The 19,680-nt window shown below is 41.7% G+C and overlaps 2 long non-coding RNA genes across 4 annotated transcripts; one reads left to right on the top strand and one right to left on the bottom strand.

The window, feature by feature from the left end:
* Positions 1–11,392: 11,392 nt before the first annotated feature.
* On the bottom strand, positions 11,393–12,786 carry LOC136446137 (uncharacterized). Its single transcript, XR_010757511.1, has 2 exons — positions 12,509–12,786; positions 11,393–12,228 (listed from the first exon to the last, which is right to left on the bottom strand). It is a non-coding gene; the product is annotated as an uncharacterized lncRNA (long non-coding RNA).
* Positions 12,787–16,813: 4,027 nt separating this feature from the next.
* LOC136445880 (uncharacterized) lies at positions 16,814–19,203 on the top strand. 3 transcript variants are annotated; one of them, XR_010757444.1, is made up of 6 exons: positions 16,814–16,977; positions 17,135–17,232; positions 17,885–17,945; positions 18,511–18,558; positions 18,876–18,952; positions 19,048–19,203. It is a non-coding gene; the product is annotated as an uncharacterized lncRNA (long non-coding RNA). The 3 variants fall into 3 exon arrangements; XR_010757443.1 differs by having other exon boundaries at positions 16,814–16,995; positions 19,048–19,201; XR_010757442.1 differs by lacking the exon at positions 16,814–16,977 and having other exon boundaries at positions 17,002–17,232.
* The last annotated feature ends 477 nt before the right edge of the window (positions 19,204–19,680 follow it).

Below are 19,680 nucleotides of genomic sequence, written 5' to 3'. Positions count from 1 at the left end.
CATAGACAGAGATGATGCTTCTAGACCTCAAAGACGAACAGCCCTCGTAGCTAAGGAACTAGAAAGGTACAACATAGATATTGCAGCTATCAGCGAAACCAGACTAGCAGGAGAGGGCTCTCTGACAGAGCCTAACAGTGGCTACACGTTCTTTTGGAAAGGCAAAGCTGAACAGGAAGCCAGAATACACGGAGTCGGGTTTGCCATCAAGTCTAGCCTGCTCAGGAGGATCCCAGACATCCCAACAGGTATAAATGAAAGACTCATGAAGATTCGCATCCCAGTCAGCAAGAAGCGTTTCATCACCCTGATAAGCGTTTATGCTCCAACCTTGACAAGTGCAGAGGAAGACAGAGAACAGTTCTATGCAGATCTGGACTCCCTACTGCGCACCATCCCTGCCAGTGATAAGCTCCTAATACTAGGGGATTTCAATGCCAGAGTGGGCAATAACCATGAACAGTGGAAAGGTGTGATAGGGAAGCATGGACTTGGGAAAGCAAACAGTAATGGGCTCCTGCTGCTAAGCAAGTGCGCTGAGCACAATCTAGTCATAACCAACACCATGTTTAGACAGGCTAACAAATACAAGACAACGTGGATGCATCCACGTTCAAAGCAGTGGCACCTCATCGACTATGTGGTCACTCGTCAACGTGACAGCAGTGACGTCCTCATCACGAGGGTGATGCGCGGTGCCGACTGTTGGACGGACCACAGACTTGTCCGATCAAAGTGCAGGATCTACATACCCCCTCAGCGCCACAAACGTTCTAAGACCCACAGACCGGCATTTGATACAGACAAACTCCAATCTGCTCAATACCAACAGGAGTTCAAGACCGCACTCGATGACAAGATAAAGGGCATGGGGCCTCCACCTGGTGGACCCGAGGAGAAGTGGAGCAGGTTCAAAGAAGCCGTCACCAAGGCGGCCAGAACAGTGTTAGGCCCAAAAACAAGACACCATCAAGACTGGTTTGATGAGAACGACGAACATGTTCAAGCTCTACTTGATGAAAAGAGAAAGGCTTACATAGACTGGCAAAATCACCCTAATTGTGAATCTCGCCATGACAGATACAAATCCTACAAGGCAAGAGCACAGAAGGAGCTTCGCACCATGCGAGATAAGTGGTGGGAACAGAAAGCGGAGGAAGTGCAACAGTATGCAGAGACAAACAACTCCAAGATGCTGTTTGGTGCCATAAAGACCATCTATGGGCCCACCAGAAGTAAAACAGCCCCCCTGACTTCAGCAGATGGTTCAACGGTAATCAAAGACAAGGAGGGTATCAGGGAGAGATGGAAGGAGCACTTCAGCAAACTCCTGAACCGCCCATCCACAGTAGACCGGACAGTTCTAGAACAAATCCCACAGAGAACAGTTCGGGAAGACCTTGACCTCCCACCCAGTGAAGAAGAAGTTAGGACAGCCATTAAGCAAATGAACAGCGGAAAAGCTCCAGGGAGAGACGGGATCCCCGCAGAACTGTACAAATCCCTTGGGACTGAAGCTTTCAAAGCTTTCCACGGCGTCCTTCTGTCCATCTGGGATGAGGAATACATGCCTGCCGACCTCCGTGACGCCACTATAGTAGTACTATACAAGAACAAAGGAGCAAAATCAGACTGTGATAATTACAGGGGGATTTCCTTGCTCTCAATTGCCGGGAAAATCCTCGCTCGCATCCTTCTCAACAGGCTCATTACAAACATCTCCGAGATCAGCCTACCTGAGGCTCAGTGCGGATTCCGCCCAGGTCGGAGCACCACGGACATGGTTTTTGCTGTGCGGCAAGTGCAGGAGAAATGTATTGAGCAACATATGGACCTGTACGCAGTGTTTATAGATCTAACCAAGGCATTTGACTCTATCAACAGGGAAGCACTGTGGTCCACACTCACTAAGCTGGGCTGCCCACGCAAGTTTACCACACTGATTAAGCTATTCCACGAAAACATGACTGGGCAAATCCTTACGGATGCTGATTACTCAGCTTCCTTCAACATCACTACTGGTGTGAAACAAGGATGCGTCCTTGCTCCTGTACTGTTCAACTTGTACTTCACCCAGGTTCTGCTGCACACAGTGAAGGACCTTGACTTGGGAGTATACATCAAGTATAGATCCGACGGATCAGTGTTTGACCTTCGCCGCCTCACTGCTCGAACCAAGACCGTAGAAAAACTTATCCAGGAAGCCTTATTTGCCGATGATTGTGCCCTCATGGCGCACAGGGAGAACCACCTTCAAGTGATTGTGGACCGCTTTTCGGAAGCCTCTAAGATGTTTGGACTGACCATTAGCTTAGGAAAAACAGTGGTCCTGGTACAACCAGCCCCAAACACTACCAGGCCCTTACCAAACATCACCATAGACACAACGCAGTTGAAGTGTGTGGAACACTTCCCATACCTGGGGAGTACAATATCTGCAGATGGATCCCTGGACAGAGAGGTTTCGACCAGGATCCAAAAAGCAAGCCAGGCACTTGGGAGACTCAGGGTCAAAGTCTTGCAACAAAGAGGCATCAAACTGACCACCAAGATCAAGATCTACAAAGCAGTTGTACTCACCTCACTCCTCTATGGATGTGAAAGCTGGACTTTGTATCGCAGACATGTGAAACAACTTGAGCAATTTCATACGAGGTCCTTACGCAGAATCATGGACATTTCATGGCAAGACAGGGTCACCAACCAGCAGGTACTAGACCTGGCACAGTGTACAAGTGTCGAAGCTATACTACTGAAATCCCAACTCCGCTGGACTGGCCACGTCATTCGAATGTCCGATGATCGTATTCCCAGACAACTTATGTATGGGGAGCTGAAGCTGGGCTTCCGGAAAAGAGGAAGGCCCAAGCTGAGATATAAAGACACGCTCAAAAACAACCTCAAATGGTGTGGCATTAAGCCTTCCCAACTGGAGTCAACGGCAGCTGATAGAACAGCCTGGAGAGCACTCATATTCCGAGCTACGACCAACTTTGAAGAAGAACGGAGGCAGCGGCTGAATGCTGCCAGAGCCAAGCGCCACAGGGCAGCAGCAACAGCGGTCCAGACAGCGGACCACCAGTGCACAACATGTGGACGGCTGTGTGCCTCAAGCTTCGGACTGAGAAGCCACATGAGGGCACATCCCCCGTGAATGAGCAACACACTGACAGTCATCTTCGTTTTGCGAAGGACTACCAAGAAACAGTGTGTGTCCCTTCGCAAGGTACGGAGCCATCAGCCGGGTGACGAGGTCGTGTGTCAACCCCTTCGCCGAAGGCTCTTTCCCTTTCCCACCATCAAGCTCAAATTGACAGCAATATGAATTACTCGAGTCACACAATTCATTAGCCTTCAGCCCATACTTGTCTGGCTTGTCAGGGTTATAGGTGCGGAAATGAACGTTACCTCGGAATGACACCATTCCCTAAACCTACATGGTTTTTTTTAAATAATACAACATGGAATTTAGTTCAGTAATGTGCAAGATAGTGTTGATACAAATGCAACCAGAAAGCAATGAAAAGGTAATCAAAGACAATCTGAAAAAATTCCCAACACCAAATTGATTTGACTAAAAAACAAAGTACTGTAAGAGCGACTATAAACTTACTTGGTCAGTGAATCCCCTTTGTACAGTGATCGCATGTGGGGTCTGTGGCACAGTGTCACTATCCACTTCCTGCCATTTTTTATCTTCAAGTCTAAGGTCTAATACTGCAGCTTGACGTTGGTTTGAGTGGCTCAGAAGCATCCCCACTTGTTGAGGGACCGGGGGCATCACGCCCACTTGTTGAGGGACCCGCGTCATCACGCCCACTTGTTGTCGGGCGCGTGCCGCCGCGTCCGCGTGTTCCTCGGCCGCGACCACGACCACGCCCCCCTCGGCCGCGCGCCGCACGTCCCCGGCCTCCTCCCAGCACTCCTCGTCCACGGCCTCTTGCATGACCACGGCCGCGATCTGTGACATCTTCTCCGGAATCTACTCTCCGGCCCCTGTGCACTTCTCGTGCCTCGTGGAGAAGGTCTAACTTGCTGCACCTCATAGTCACTCCCGCTACTTTCGTCATATTCTCCGCCAGAATCAGGGAAATCAGGATCAGAAGCATGCGTGAAAACATGTAGCTCGTCATGAACCTCCGACACCGTAAATCGCGGCATTGTAATGTTTAAATCCGAATTTCCCACCCAAAACAATTAAACAAAGAAGACAAAGGAATAACGACGTGCAGACGACGCCGGCGGCGGTCATCTTGAATAAATTAGCCTCGCAAAGGCTTCTGGAATAATGTAATCGGATTGCGTAACCCCGAGGTTGACCCCTAACCCCCAAGTTGGAAGGCATGATTTGCAACACGGAAGTGCCGTCGCTCCGTGCCACGCGCTCGATCTAAAAATACACCCAATCCGGCATATGCCGGGGGTCGCACAGAGATCGTGCTGGTGCATCCCGGCGTTCGCCGAGTGCCGCACTACGAGGGTTAAATTCCAGTTCGCATATTGTCATTTTGAGTGATTTTCTGACGAAAATTACAATACCTCTTAATCCGCTTGCCCCTAGGTTCTGTTGGTCTTGGTCAAAGTTCATAAAGGTCTCGTAGCCTTCCATACTTAAGGTGCATAGATGTAGTGGGGCCATGTGTGCCTTTGGGATGACTTCACACAGCCTAGTACAATCACGTCAGGTGGATCCTCTGCTATCCATAGTCGTAGTTCCTCCCTCTTGTTCGGGAATTGGTCAACATTCGAGTACAGGACCCTCAGGTTTCCTCCCCCTTCATGTCCCGGCATAGTCAGTTGTCCTTGTGAGGTGCACTTGGTTTTCTGTTGGTGTTGTGTTGTACAATCCTACCCCTCCTGATAGTTAGGTTCACCTCCCCTCCCTGCCTCCTTTCTCTAAGATCGGCTCTGAGCTTCTTGTTTCTATCCCTCTCGGTTGGTGTCAAGTCGGGCGAGATGTAAATGTTAGAAAACTTGTCACTATCCTTCAGGTGTTTAGTCTCCATCAGCAGACCATGTCTTCCTTCTGAGTCCCTTAATGTAGCAAGTAGAAGTCTGTCCCTGTCGGGCACCTTCTTTCCCAGGCGTACGGCTTTTGTCACAAAGATATCCGGCTACCCTAAATCCCTGGCTACTCCCTCAATAAACTCCTTGTCCATCCTTTCCCTTTCCTTGGGGGTCCACTGCAACAGACTCCGGAACATTGTGAAGAATGATGTTGGTCTTCCTTTTCTCTCTTTCCATCAGTTCCTCAACATTGTCACACATCAAGTTCACCGGTTCCTCAATCTTGCCCATCGCCCTGAGTGGTTTGGTACCCCCACTAAGCTCCTGTTTGGGTGAGTCTCTAACAACTTCAGCATATGTCTGGCCCTTTATATCCTGGCTATCAGCTCCCACTATCCCGTCCAGCTTCTTCGAAATTTCAGTTAAAACTATTGAAATTGACTCGATAGCACTCTGCTTTGAATCAACCGTTATCCCCGCCCTGTGCCCTGAAGGATTCCAATGAATCAAGATGAATTTACACTTTGCTATAGATGTCAACTCTTTTCCACAGTGCTTTCACAGATGATCCGTTTGCAAGAGCTGTCATTGTTGTGTATGGACAGTAAAGAATTCCTTCATATTCTTTTCTAGTTTGTAGAAAAAGGAACTGACAACTTCATCGTACAGCCATCCAGGCTGAAACTGTCCATCGTGAGACTGCAGGGACTGCAACTCTTTTGTGGGAATGCAAGGCTCCAGAGACATTAAGTGGACAATGGTTTGGTTTTGTGGTCCATTCTTGAACATTGTCTTCCCAAGGTTATTCACGGACGACGAAAGTGGGGTAAAACTATGCCTTTTTCGCCGCTGTTTCAGTGATAAACCTTTGTAACATCGTCTAGATTCTTTATCATTTGGAATGTGACTGCCTGTTTGTTGTTTTGCTTGACTTTTCTGTTTTGCCATGGCAGGACTGTATGTTTGAAGATGTTGATGACTCATCTTTGATAATCACAATATCTTCATCACGTTTGTCACCTACCTCAGATAGAATTGTCTCCAACAGATTTTTTCGCTTTTCAGCAGAAGGACCAGGAAGGCCTTTTTTTTCTGCTTTGCGTTTCTTTGCTTTGGTCATTGGCTGAAGCTTCAACTTCTCATTTGGAAATATCTTTTCTTTCGGATCCATTGACTTTAATCTAGTTACTTCGGATGCAATGCCCGCATTGGCAATGGCTACACATTGTAAGACAACTTCCTTCATTTTATCAAAGGCATAAGGCAGAATTTGTCTACTGATGTTCTTGTTCCCAACTATGTTATTACACCTGGTCATGTACACTCCTAATGCTTCCTGCATTCCCTGCCTTGATGGTTCGGGGATGAGATCCTGAATGTTTAAAACATGATTGACTTCGGGAGTCAATGCAATGTTACGGCGTGGATGCTTACGTACCTGATAAGAATGTACCTTATGTATATGCTTGCAGAGTATTGAAACATCAGTTACAATAGTAGAGGTGAGAGCACAAACCAATGCAGCAGAGTTGTTGGCACTTCTCGAAGCAAAGGTCTTTGTCACATTGCGATGCTGTTGCAGTGACTGTGTGCCAGACGTCTTTTTCAGACTGTGATTTGACTTTCCAATTTCCATTTCCATCCTCTTGTATATCCTTTGCATCGTCTGTCTTGAGTTTCTGCAAGACCTTCATTCTCTTCTCATTTCTTGCCCTTGCAGCTTCAACAACACCCTTATGCACAAGACATAGTAGGAAGAAAATATTACTGACAGCTGAACCACAAAAATGATACAGTACATGATGTGGTGATAATGAATCAGAACTGCTTATGAAATGCCAGCGACAGCAAGCATCTATGAACAGCAAACGGAACACAGAGAGGGACAACACACAAAATGAAGATAATGACCTCCACTTATCGGCACTCATGTTATGTCATTATTGCCACTGTCTATTGAAGCAGATAAAGGAACAGCAACACACCTCTGGTACGGGAAGCTGCATAGCTTTGTAGACTTCGATTATCCAATGATAATCTGGGCCATATTTCTTGAAACACCAGGTCATATTGCCTTGTAGGAGGCCAATATCTGTCTAGACACAATAGCCTAGCCTAGGCCTGTTCAGGGAAATGCTCTTTGACCTGTACCTTCAGTTAGCAAAAAATAAGTAAAATAAAAAATACATCCATATATTGCACACATACATGTGACCACAAAATGTATCACTAACATGCCTTTTCCCTCTTCTCAAGTGTACAAGAATTCAGAGTTTTTGATGTAGTACAATGTTGCCTGGCAATGTCATTATTCCAGTATATACATATAATCTGTCTTTCATTGGCTACTGATAAAAGAATTATGTATATCACTTGATAATGTACACTATAATACAAAATTAATTCAATAATGATAACTAATGTGCATCTTAACTTATTAATATGCATCTTACCAAGTGAGGCAACACAAACACAGCACAAATCATTATTGGTGAAAAAGAAAACAAAATGGATAGGGTCTACTGTATAAATACTGTAAGGTGAAAGTAAAAGAGGAAAACATACAAACCTGATCAGGACATTGTTCCTGGCCTCTGGGTAATTGGAGTGGCCCCTGCCCATCTCAGGGTGGATCACGTCTTCTGCCTTTGCAGCTCTCTCCTGGCTTTCGATCTCGTAGGCCATGCTATGCATTGAACAGGTCAGGGGATGTGATGTTGAATATTGCTTGCTCTTACACTTGACATCTTTGGGGCCACACTTTTTACATGTGCACCTCTTTGTCCCATGGAAGTCACACTTCCCCCCTTTCCACTTGTGTATGTCCCTAGCATGATATTGTCCCAGGGTTGGCATAAAATGTGGCATCCGTTCCGCTTTGCACCAGTGCTGCAAAATGATTGATTTTCATCTGCTTAATTGTCTTTGGTCGGAGACATCCGCAGGTTGCAGAGTGCTGTTAACCGGTGCAATGACATTTGAGTTTGTCTAGTTCGTAGTCTTTATGTCGCTTTTGGTAGCCCTTGGAGAAAGTCTTCATGGCCGCCAACTTGTCCAGCTGTTTCCCATGAGCCCTACCCACGTGTCCCCCACAGTACATCCCTTTCGACTCCGCGAAGTATTTGTGGAAGGACTTCTCGCTGGTAGAGTCCGCGACCTGACAGTGAGTTTCCCCTTCCATGCCTTCATCTCTCATCTCTTCCCATATGAGCTCGAAGCCGTACCCTTCGGCTGCCTTTGATGTCCCTGGAAACAGGGGCACGCCGTCTTTTAGACGCACATCTTTCCCCCTCATACAAATGCGAACAGCTGCAAGCAGCGCATTCTCACAGTAGTCAACAAGGAGAACAGACATATTCTTGCTGTGGTGTCCTCGCGTGTGGTAAACACCATCTCCACATGTCACGGCTCTCTTCCAACTTCCGACTTTGGTTGGCTCCATCGCTTTCATATCTGCTCGTGCTGTCTTCATCTGTACCTCTAGGATATTGTGGATGTGGGGATAGGCCTTACTGAGGATGTCATAATAGGTGTTGTAAGAAAAGACGGGAATACCCAGACCGAGATGTAGAGCCTGGTTACATTTGTCGTAAGTATTCTCATTCAGGATGAACGATAGTGCCACGGAATGCCCAGCAATCTGTCTTTTCTCTTCTCTTACAAACATGGAGGCGTCAAACGTTACATCCCCACCTCTGCAGCCAGTGCACATGAACACTGCTCTCATGTTGCCTCCTAGACCCATTCGGTCTGCACTTCAAGGTACCAAAATACCGTTGCATCCCTCTGTGGAGCAGGTCCTTTTTTCATTCACCTAATGGAGGGGGAAAAAACAATCACTTGTATCAAATCAGCACCACTAATAGCTTGATACCGGTGAAAGTTTTAGAAAACTTTCAAAGGACTTGAAGACATATTCCCCTGGTTCATTCAGATTGACTTATTATGCATGGGGGTCTTCCACAGTATCATTTCCCCCATCACTCTGAACTCAGATAAACTCTGAAGTCTAGGCATAGAACTACTTGTCAACTCATAACTTGTAAGAGATGCAACAACCCTTGAGTCAAATACTATTTTTAAAAATGGCTTTCAGAAAATTCAATAATTCTTGTACATTCTGATGTAAACATATGCAACTATTTGTGATGTTTATAACTTCATGTTTGAAATGTAAGAAGTCATGGTATAGCCACAGCAGTGACATATACAACCTTCATAATCTTCAAGTACTACACACCTGTTCAATCAAGTATCCCACAGATTCACCGTATGCGATGAACATGGAGTTTGCCATGGACTTCAAGGTGCTGCAGGTTCTTTCACCTATGTCCTCTGTCAGCGGCCTGCATATTGACGTTGATGGCTCATCCCCCGGCAGAGGTCCGTCTGCTGAGGTAGATGGCTGGTCTGTTTCAGACTCCGAGCTCTCAAAAATCAAGCTCTTATTGAACCCCCTAAGAAAAGAGATGGAGAAATAGAATGACAACTTTGTGTAGAACATTACAAGTATAAACTGGTCAAACACAAGGACACATCATATCAGGTAGACTAAAATAACTAAATGTCCTTTGCAGACTCTTAATTCAATTTGTATAGTTATTTCTCAGAATTGACCTGATGTACCAAACATAAATCATGCATTGTACATAAAATCATAATAGCAAATATTGATGCAGAATGACTTGGAAATGATAAATTTTGATCTGAAGACAACGGCATTGTGTCGTAATGAATTCAATATTTTCGCACCCCCCCCCCCTAGAAGTAAAGGGGAAGGTGGGGCTGTTGACGTTTCCTGCTTAAGAATCATCGCCTAAGTTTTACCAGCATTGAATATTACACACCAGTAATGCCCACCTGTATATGCTGTTCAGATCACGTTGAAGACTCACAGCACAAGTGTTCCTTAAGCCATGACTTTTTATAATGACTACCTTTTGGGTAAAATAATGACGTTAATGACTAGATGAACATGCACATTAACACGTTGTAGACATTATTGTATCGGTCCGCCGGGTGTTGACTGTATTGAGGTTTACGCATCATGTTTCATTCAATTAACAGTCTCCTTGTTAAAAGATTACGCGTAAATGTTTGTGTTGGTAACGAATCAACAATAACGACTGTTATATACAAGTGCATTACATGTACCGCGGAACAACCTTTTAACGTTAATATTTGTACCCACCTTTATGTCATTGTGAAGAATGTGATGAGTACTGTGGAGGTAGTGCAGGTCTTTAGCCACCTCCGAAAACACGCTCACGAAGTCGTAATAATCCTTCATGAAGCTGTCTACCTGGCTTGCCAAGGCTTTATCAGCACCCGGTATGCAGAAGACGAACTCACTGACTAGATAGGGCGGTGCCGCGTCAGTGATCACACCGGAAATGTACGTAAATATGGGACGGTGGCTTACCCTAGCCAAACAGTTCGCCAGGTTATACGATATCTAACCAGCTGATTTTAGGTCACAACTGGTCAACCTGCCAGGCAGCTTGTGCGCTGCCGATTTTGACCGAGTTTGGGCGCGTTTTGCAGCCAAGGAGTATTTTCATGGCCGTTATGACCTCGTGTTTTTCTGTAGTTTCAAACGGGGGAAGGTAACCGATTTACGTTGGAATAACGCAAGTCCACTCGAGGTGACGGTTTTGATGGTTTAATCTCAGTGCTCTCTAATACGCTGGCCAAGCCAGGGAAGCTCTCTTGGGGAAGGTGGTGTTGCGCATGCGTGTTAGTGGGTCATTGATATTATTACTAGTGACATTGGTGACGTACCTGCCCTGTTCCTCACTTAACCCCAATATATGGAACACTTGTACCATTTCCTTTACAATTCATAGTGATAGTATATGCTGTACTTCATTACAGCGAATGTAGGGTGTCCAGTCCTCCATGTATGTTGTGTCACGGAACCTCTCACACCAGTTACTGGTAGTGAAGTTGTGGTGGAGGTCTGGCTGCCATGGAATATCCATGATTCTTGAAAATTCCTGTGTTAATATCATAACTAATGAATAAAAACTTTCAACAGGGCCATCATGAAAGCTGAATGTCAACCAAAACAAATCAAAACTCACCCGCCAAAGTGATATAACATACAACGCTATATTTAAAAACCTGAACTTGAATCCAAAATAAGTAGGACCTATAATTAATACATAGTGAACCTGATAGTCTGATAGGCGTAACTAGATAACCTCAACGTGACACACCCCCCCCCCCCATAAGGACTGAGGACTTAATTAGCCTCAATTAGCCTCCTTCACAGACTTCCTATAACGGCAGCGTATACATGGGGGAGGGGGGGGCAAGGTACTCTAATGCTTAAGTCTTAAGTTGAGGCTAAAATTCTGTCAGCTTATACAACACAAAGAATTCATACTTTATATCTGCATTATTACTGACACACATAGTAATCCATACAAACTACACTAATTTGCCCACCCACAAACTAAAACCGTTCACGAACCTCAACTTACTAATATAGGTAAATCCAAATGTTAAACATCTAAAACAGTTCTCGAATCTCAACTTACTAATATGGGTAAATCCAAATGTTTAACAACTAAAATAGTTTTCGAATCTCAACTTACTAATATGGGTAAATCCAAATGTTTAACAACTAAAACAGTTCTCGAATCTCAACTTACTGATATGGGTAAATCCAAATGTTTAACAACTAAAACAGTTCACGAACCTCAACTAAGATAACTACACACCTCTTCAACACTAAAGCAGTAAATACATCCTAAACTTACTCGTATAGGGAAACCTAATTAACCCTTTACATAGCTCAACACCAAAACAGACTTCAATCCTCAGCCTAGCTAAGAAAGGGGAAATTCTTTCATAGTTAAACATAAACACTTACTTCGGCAGATCTTTACGTGTGATAAACTCCTTAACAAAGTCATTATACTTCTCCTTAGCTTTTTTGTACAAAGTACTCATGTCGTTCTCATTCATCAGCCTGTCCTGTAAGATGTGGTATTCTAAGAATACCATAGCAGGTGCAATGCTGTTAGGGTGGGGCAGCTGAAAGCAGTACAATGCTCCCATCAAGGCAACAAAGCCATCAACAACGGACTCTGCCACAGCCAGGGACTTTCCCTGCACAATGACAAAGGCCTTGCAGTCGTCAGGTCCCTCCCTCACTGCCAGGAATGTTGGGCTCCACTTGCTTCGCTTTGCCTCATCCTCTACGTTGTCATCTTCCTAGTTAAGTGAAACAAAAATCAATATTAATATTGAGCATTCACAGGCCCCTGTTGTACCAACCAGTCCCCATTTCAGTTTGACATAATTCTAGACAATGTTATCTAAAAAAATTCTGATTTTCTGTGCATCCCTACTTGTACTGTATAATTCATTACACTAAAAAGAAAGAATGTATCATATTAATGTACTGTATAATTATTACACTACAAAAAAAACAATGTATCATATTAATGGACAAGCTATAGTGAAATATGTACCATTGGTAGTTGAATCTTACCTTTAGCATGACGATCAACATTTCGTTGAGTGGGACAGACGGGGCTCCTGATCCTTTTGAACAGCTTTGGTAGCTGCTGTAAAGCCTTCCTCACCTTCTTGTCTGGAAAAATGAAACCAGAATAACAGACAATGTCAGACATAAACTTCATACCATTTTACATTAACAATGATAACTACAGAACAATGAGGGGGACACTAAGGTTCATTAATAACTATACTAAGAAAAGTTAGTTATATAAAGACCTTGTTCATGAATGATACATTAATTCATTCTTAAAAATTTGTTTTCGGCAATGAGAATGGGTCCATGCATTATCCGAGACATTCAATTGACAAGGAATTGTTTTAGTTTCTTCCATAACACAGACTTTCTCGCCATTTGACCACTTTTTAACGGAGGCTTCTTTTAGCAGCCCCTCCTTCATAGCAAAGCGCACAAACACCTCCGCTTCTTCTGGCAGGCGATCCTTGAGTTCTGGCAAGAAGTCGTCATCTCCAGGGGCAACGTACTGCTTTAGCTCATCTTGCAGCTCAAACAAACAAACAAACAAACAAAGAAGTATCAATAAATATGAAGAAAAACTTTTTTTGAACTTCAATTCAGCTTTCATTGAGCCCAGTCCTAGCCTGCTCAAAAAGAGTGTTGGGATTATATATCAATACAATACAACAATATGTTGTCTTAGCATAATTCTTCCAAACAAATGTCTCAAAATCATCAATCATCTTGTGTTTAGAGGATTCAGATAAAACTTGCATGAGCTGTTTCATATGCAATTAACAGTTTTCACATTGATCAAATCAACACAAACAAAAAGAAGTTGAATACACTTGGTAACTTACGTGATCAACCAACTTGAAGCAAGAGTATTTCTGGTACATTGTGATTGCCCTTTTCTCGATGTTCTTAATCGTCAGGACAAATTTCCTCCATTTTGCCTTGTCCCTAGCGTGTGATCCTCCGCAATAACGGCAATTCTCTTGCGGATTTTGCTTAACCCATGACTTGCTGGGGAACGGTCTCCCCGTCTTCTTCTGCCTCTGTGCATAATGCACTGCCTCAGCACTACTGTGGTTAGCATACTTTGCTGTAGCTTTGATCGTCTCAATGCTCTTCTTCGAGACTTCGGTTCTTTTGCATTGTTCTACACATTGTTTCAGATCTAAGTCAGTCATCCTCAGCAGTCTCTCCTTGACTCTCTCATCCTTTATTCCACAGATGATTTGATCTCTGATCAAGGAATTCTCAAGGGCTCCGAAATTACATTCTGCTGCTCGTGATCTCAGATCTGTGAAGTACTCGTCATACTCCCGACTGTTGCACTCTAGTGAAGAACTCGTGTCGTTCTACAGTTTCATTTCTTTTTGGATTACAGTACAATTCGAATGATGCAACTAGTTGTTCCACTGTTCGGTTGTCTTCTGTGACTGCCTGACCTTCGTTGTCAACAATGGTCATCGTTTTGTACACTTTTCTGGCTTCTTCGTCGATCAGGTACAGAAAGGCTTTTCTTCTTTTAGCATCATCATCATCTGCTATTGCTAAGTCTAGATACAGTTCTATTTCTGCCTTCCAACGTTTCCATCCGACACATAAGTTATCAGCCTGTATGTCTAGGTTTTCTGGTGGTCTTTGTTTATTGTTTATTGTTCATTGTTTCTTCGCATATGTACAATATAAAAAAAACAAAGAGAAATAGAGTAAAGAATAAATGCAGGAGAGGCCAGAAGCCTATACGGCTTTTCGGGGGCCTCCCCTAAACTACTCAAATGGGATTTTTACAAAATTATATATCATCGAAACTAAGAAAAACTAACGAAAGAAGAAATTGGAATTTTAACATAAATCCTAATGAAACAAATGAAAAGAAGAGGAACTACAAAGTAAATTATGAGTTGTAAACATAATAAGTATTATAATGAATAACAATTTATAAAGAAATAGGTCAAAATTATACAAAAATAACAATCATATGAATTATTTTGTCATCAGATACCAAAGGAAAAGTGGAAAACAAGGAAAACAAACAAATAAGGAGAAAGTGATACTTGGATGTTCTATGACATCTATCTTTAAAAGTTTTTTGAAACTAGGTAAAGACAAGCAGGACTGTAGAATTTGGCTGAGCTTGTTCCATACGGTGGGGCCTCTAAACATTATTGTATGTTGTTTTTGAGTTGTTTTTGTCTTAATTGATCTTAAAAGATTATGTTGTCTCGTATAGTGGTGATGGATATCTGAGTTGAAATTTAAAAGACCTTTGTATTGTTCAGGTAGGGAAGAGCTATTATGGACAATTTTATGGACAAATAAGGCAATTTGAAATTTATTGATGTCAAATACAGTCATAACATTTAAATCACGAAACAGAGCTGCTGTGTGTGCTGTGAATGACGCATTGGCTGCTATTCGTACAAAGCGCTTTTGAAGGAGGTAAACAGGATTGATGGATGTTGTGTACGTACTACCCCAAATTATGTTGCAATAAGTTAGATAAGGGTAAATCAAACTGTAATAAAGAACCATAAATATGTTTCGTGACAGCAAAGATTTGACTTTTCTAATGATGCCTATGTTTTTGGAAATTTTTTTGCAAACAAAATCAATTTGGTTCTTCCATGAAAGTTTCTCGTCTATAATTACGCCTAAAAAACGGGTGTGACTTACTTGATTGATAGCATTGTCATTAATATAGATCCTAGCCTTTTCTTTATCGTATTTCTTGTTCCTTCCTACAAAGATAATAAAATTAGTTTTTTTTACGTTAAGGGACAATTTATTTGCCTTGAACCATTGATTTATCTTATACAATTCATTATTCATAGATGTTACTAACGTGTCAAAGTTTTTGTGGGACATAAATAAGTTTGTATCATCTGCAAATAACAGAGCAAATAATTTATTTGATACTGATGCCAAGTCGTTAACATAAATTAAAAACAAGAGGGGACCAAGAATGGATCCTTGTGGTACGCCACATGTTAAGACATTTTGGGAGGAAATATTATTTCTATTAGAGACGAACTGTTTTCTGTTAGTTAAGTAGTCTTTTAGCCAACGAAGGGCAGAGTCGGTAAATCCATAGGTGAATAGTTTGTTGAGAAGTATGTTGTGATCTACTGTATCGAATGCTTTGGAAAGGTCAAGAAATATTCCTATCGTGTATTCGTTATTTTCTAAGGATGTGGTGATTTTGTCAACAAGTTGCAAGAGTGCCATATATGTCGAGTATTTTTTTCGAAATCCATATTGATGCGCATATAATATATTATTGATTTCAAGGTGATTCACAATCCGTTTATTAACTAATTTTTCCAAGATTTTTGAGAAGGCCGGTAAGATTGATATTGGACGATAATTGGTGAAAACACACGGATCTCCGGCTTTGTACAATGGTGTAACTTTGGCTATTTTAAGGTCTGCTGGCACTACTCCGTTTCTCAGAGAAGTCTTAAAAACATGTGCTATTGGCTCTAGAATTTCGGGAACAATCTGTTTTAACAGCAAGGCACTTATTTCGTCTTGGCCAGGAGCTGCGTTTTTTAAATTCATAACTATATCATGGATTTCCGTTGCGGTGGGTTCTTCAAAAGAGCTTATAGGTGGGTACGAATTTAAAAGGTATGACTCAGGAGAAATATCTGTTTCATCAATTTCTTTTGCAAGAGAGGGGCCAATGTTTACAAAAAAATCATTAAATTTGTCTACTATGGCTTTTGGATCAGATACCTCCAATTCCCCATCAATAAATTTATTCGGAAGAATATTAGTTGCCTTTTTCCTGTTCATAATTTCATTAATTAGTTTCCAGGTTTTTCGTATGTTAGTGGATGCAGCTGTGAATTGGTCTTGGTAATATTTCCTTTTGCAATTACGAATCAGCCTGTTGAATTTATTTCTGTACGATTTGTAACTATGCAGTTTTGTTGGTGTAGGATTTTTTAAATATTTCTTGTAGAGTCTATTTTTCATTTTAGAGGACTTGCGGAGACCTGTAGTAAACCAAGGCTTGTCGATTCCTAGATTTTGCTTTGCTGTAGAGTTTGATAGGGGGAAACATGTGTCAAAGTGTGAATTAAAAATTTGCATGAAGTCACAATAAGCAGAATTTGCATTTGTGTTGTTTTGTACACAATCCCAAGTTTCCTCGGATAAAACATGTTTAAAACTATCAATATTTTTTCTATTGAATTTCCTGCACTTGCGTTTTTCATTTTCAATTTTCTTGTCTCTATTACATACATATTCTATAATGTGGAATATTGGAAGATGATCAGATATATCTGTAACAAGGAGACCTGATGCATCTGGGATCTACTCCGAGCAAGAGTATACAGTATATTTCGTCTGTCGTGGCCCTACATCCGGGACATCGTCTGTGGCGGCCAAATCGCCTGTGGTGGCCATATTACGTCACTGCAACTTCACAGACCAAGATGGCGGCTTCGGATGGCGAGAACAGAGTAGTGAGGACGGAATTTGACGTGATAACCCTTAATTCTGCTGGAAGTTTAGGTCGTTTTATGTACTACGTGAGGTTTTATGATTCGTCAGCATTACGATGGCATGTTTCATGGCCTGGTTTGCCATAATATGACTGTACTATGACTCATTTTGGAGCAGAAGATCGTACTACGCCTATAGAGAGACCACGTCTGGCGAAACAACAACAACAAAGCTATGAACAGCAATGTAAAAGATCCATCTTGCAGTTCTTCAAGGTAAAATTATTTAATTGTGTGCAATGCACTTCTACTTGGGGCAAGGAGACATCCACAATCTAAATTCATTAATTAACTACTAGTTATTTTTCTAGTCCTATGATTCTGATCATGATCTGTAAAATTTAGTATTAATCATTATAACGTAACGTTATATTCTTATAAAAGTTACATAATAATTTATAGTTAAGTATTCAGATCACAACATGCATGTTTCATTTGCTCTTCTGGCTGCTTATAGTGAGTTTAAGTCACAAAACAGAAGTTTAGGAATTTCAAAATTATACAGTGACACGAAATCAGCCCTAATCAAATGTACAGCAAGTAGTTACATTACAGTAACATATGACGTCATTTTAAATGATAATTAACAAGCTCTCCATGATGCCCTACCCCTGACACCACCAATGATCATAGCATATTGGGTACCACTGTAAAGGGTGATGAATATTATTTAAAGTAGATTTGCTTGATGTACCGTAAATCATATAATTGTATTAGGTTTAGAAATGGTTCACAATGTGTTCTACTATAAAAATGTTCTTTGTACATCTCTGACATCCAAGGACCTAAGGTCTAAGTCCCAGGTCCCAAGTATTGATCATTTCATGATATTGAATGTGTTGTATTTACTTTTGTGCTCCTGTCCTAGGGTATAACTATGGCTCTGCAAGACACATACGACTGGCTGGAAAAACAAGCTGGGTAATGAGGTAATTTTGCCTGTAGAATTTTTTCACTGAGAAAGATTAATAAAGGCCTCTTGCTTTTACCAACTATTATACTTACAAGTACTTTCTGGGCTTGAAATATAGGGTGCATGTGCACTTTAGCTGAACTCAACTGGCTTAACGACAAAGTAAGCACGCTTATGTGTTCATGTACCTTGTAGAAAATCTTTTTACACACAGTGAGTAAGAAAATATAGAGACTAGGATGTAAGTCCATTTGTGTTGACATTCAAATACCAACAACACTTGAATGATACTCAGCGTTTGTGCTATATGGTAGGAGGCCCATGTATTATATATATGTGTTTGTGGCATATGTTGTAAATTTTGATTTATCAGCAGTTGTGCTATGTTCATCATTTTAACTGCAAACTCATAGCATTACACATGAGACATGACTTTCAACCATGAAGTTGAACCCTCCTAACATGAAATTAATTCCTCACAAACATAAAACAAAAGTTAAATCCATTTGTTTAACATATAAATGTACAATGAAGGTTTCAATTTACATGGTTTAAAGATTGTTTTTCTTTATCTTCAACAGATCATCAATGTTAACATGAATATGGTTATGGACAGAGGTAATATTCAGGTGGGTGTATAACTTGTTACAATGAGTCTTTTACTTCCTAAACAGATGTAAAGTGTCCATAGCCCTATGTTTTGGTATTCTGTGTTAACTTTGTTATTTATGTGTTGTGTTCAGGTATTGGGCATGAGAAGCAAATGCATCAAGTATTATGACTCCATGGGTGGGATGGGTTGATTTATTTTGTCTTTTACCATGCAATGGGATTGTTCACCATACAAAGTGTACATGTAGCTTCACTATCCAGAAAACATTTGGACTGAGAACATTAACATACTGCTGTCTAAACCTTTGCTTTGTTTTTACTTTATCACCAACAGATTACCAACAAGCAGAGCATAAGGACAAGAAGGAAAGCAACTTGGACTTGTCTGATTGGACATCACAGTATCCTGAGGTAAAACTGTCAGTTTGCTTGTTATTTTAGGATGTGCTTTAGACAAGAGTCTGTAGGTCTATCTGATACTGTTGGGATCTCTGTTTCTTCTGCAGAACATCCAACAGCAGATGAATGCTAGTGACTGTTGAGTGTTTGCCTGTAAATTCGCTGAGTACGCCAGTTGGGACACAAGCATAATCTTTGACCAGGTAGGCATCATTCTGCTCTATGATTCTATGAATATGTTCGCCTTGGCTTATGATAAAAAGGGCTATGTGAGTTGGTATCTAGATCTTACTAAAATAGTGTTTGCAATCTATGTTTGAGGGTTTGAGGAAAATATGGTAGTATGCTGGATTCATACCATATTCCCACTATCTTGGCCAGTTGTGGCACTGTGAATTCATTATAACAGTTCAATTTGAATACATTTCATAGTTTTTTCATTGTCTCCCATTCATGATTGTTGGAATACCCATCTACCTTAATGATAACTTATAATGTACAAACAGTGACAAACAAGTACTGTATTTCTCCTTACAGACACACATGCACGCCTACTTCAGAAGAAGCATGGTATGGGAGATCCTCAATAACAAGTTGTTATAATAGCAGCAGTCCACTTACTTATATTAGTGAACATTATGTAAAGGTGACAAATTTTTACAGAACAAGTTAGACAGCGTGCTGTCAATGCCATGTCATCTTCCAATCGAGATTAATGCATCATTGATATCAGGAGTATG

This window comes from Branchiostoma lanceolatum, chromosome 12 (assembly GCF_035083965.1).
Source record: "Branchiostoma lanceolatum isolate klBraLanc5 chromosome 12, klBraLanc5.hap2, whole genome shotgun sequence".
NCBI lineage: Eukaryota > Metazoa > Chordata > Leptocardii > Amphioxiformes > Branchiostomatidae > Branchiostoma > Branchiostoma lanceolatum.
This window is presented reverse-complemented; position numbering and strand designations above follow the sequence as displayed.